General features: G+C 40.6%; 1 pseudogene; it reads left to right on the forward strand.

Moving 5' to 3' along the window:
• Positions 1 to 285: 285 nt before the first annotated feature.
• LOC138021059 (tripartite motif-containing protein 2-like) lies at positions 286 to 963 on the forward strand (annotated as a pseudogene).
• The last annotated feature ends 965 nt before the right edge of the window (positions 964 to 1,928 follow it).

The raw sequence follows: 1,928 nt of genomic DNA on the forward strand, positions 1-1,928 counted from the left end.
TCTTTGGAATATCCACAAACAACGTCCATAATGATGTTAAACTGTTCCAGCTTGTATTCTTTGAATTGATGTTTTATCTCATATCTGAGAGGGACATACTTGCAGGTCTTTTCCGCGTCTTTCTTGCTGCGATTTTCCGTCTATGAGCAGCTCATTTCCAGTGTTGTGATGGTTAATGATGCGGGCCTCCAAGTATCCGATGAAACGAGAGGGCCTTAGTTATGTACTAGTTATATCCAGTAACTTCCCCTTTCCTTGTCTTGTCTCCAATCTTATGGTAAATTCATGGCTTGCAGTAAGAACTTTTCCGACGATATTAAGAAAGAACTTGAATACTCTGTTTGCCAGGAACAATTTAGTGAGGCTAACGAACGGAAAATATCTTCAAACCTTTTGCAAGACCTGCTTAGAAGCATGGCTTCGAAAGCAGCACAATGGAGAGTTGAGTTGCCCGAAATGCCGTCAAATCATCAATTGTCCCGCTAACGACATCAACAATCTTCCATCCAACCTGTTCTGCAAGCAGTTGGCGGAAATTGTGGAGGCTTACAGTGGGCAACTGGAAAACGAAGATTCACCGTATTGTGGAATCTGCGACCGAAGAATTGCTTTAAAATTTTATTGCGCTGATTGCAAATGCTTCTTGTGCAACGACTGTGCTAGTCTTCATGTAATAGAAAGGTTTTTAAAGGCCACAGTGTAAAACAGATTTCAAGGTTCAAATCAAACGATGTCCAAGATTTCGCTCGGCGGGCAAACATTTGTAAAAAGCACAACGATGAACTGAGGTATTACTGTAAAATTTGCATCTGTCGCGACTGCGCTTTGTTGGAGCATCGTGAACACAAATTTATCTCTTTTGATCATGGACTCGACCAGAAGAAATCTCAAATTACAAAAAGAATGCAAGAAGTTGAAGCAGTTGGCCTTTGCTTGCAGCTAGGAACAGAAAGAAATCTTTAAAAAAGGGCGAAAAAAGTTTGGTCATAAGCTTGATTCGCAGACATGAAGAGGGAATGTCAAAAGAATTAGTCAAGGCGAAAGAAAGCTTTGAAAATGAATTTTCGTCCCAAATGACCAACTTGAGCGGAAAACGTACGGGTATAAACAGCAGCTTGGAGTTTGGCAGAGACATGTTAGGGCGTAATATTTTTCCAGAGAGTTTGAATGTTAAAGATACACTTGATCGAAGGTTTGAAGATTTTCCGCTGTCTTCCTTCGATGTCCATTGCGCAAGTCAAGGGGTTGTCGGGGGGGTTACAAGGCGACGATTGCACTTTTATGATCATCACGAAAGACTGGCGACTAAACAACTTACAATGAAAATGACCAAGTGGAAGTAGATATTCAGTCGCTGCGGACTGGAGAAGTCATGAAACCCAGGATAGCAGACTCAAAAGACGGCTGCTATGAAGTAAAGTATAAACTCGACGATGCAGGAGAATTCAGTGTGTTCGAAACGATAAGTGAATGCGTATAAGTGAAGCTTTAACTCTCTAGTCATTATAATAATAATAATATTTTTGTTTAAAAAGTTAACAAAGTTAACTTTTTCAGGGTCAAAACCTTTAGTGTAAGTTCTAAACAACGGCGTAAGGCTTTTACTATGCCAGGGAGATGTTACCAAAGTGCAAGTGGACGGATGGCCATTGTGAATACAGCCAACAAGTTTCTTCAGCACGGTGTTGGAGTGGCAGGTGCCATAGTAAGTAAAGGAGGCTCACACATGCAGGACTAGTCCAACAAGATAACAAGATCACGTGGATAGCTTAATGTTGGTGAAGCCGTTGAAACAAAAACAAAACAAACAAAAAAACCAACATTTGACGTCTTGATTTGCTTTCATTGTTAATTTCAGTTTACAGTGTCCCCAATTAGCGCTCCTGTGCTAGAACGACTAGACACTTAAATAAACTTCCTTTCCTTTC

This window comes from Montipora capricornis, chromosome 10, assembly GCF_036669925.1.
Source record: "Montipora capricornis isolate CH-2021 chromosome 10, ASM3666992v2, whole genome shotgun sequence".
Taxonomy (NCBI): domain Eukaryota; kingdom Metazoa; phylum Cnidaria; class Anthozoa; order Scleractinia; family Acroporidae; genus Montipora; species Montipora capricornis.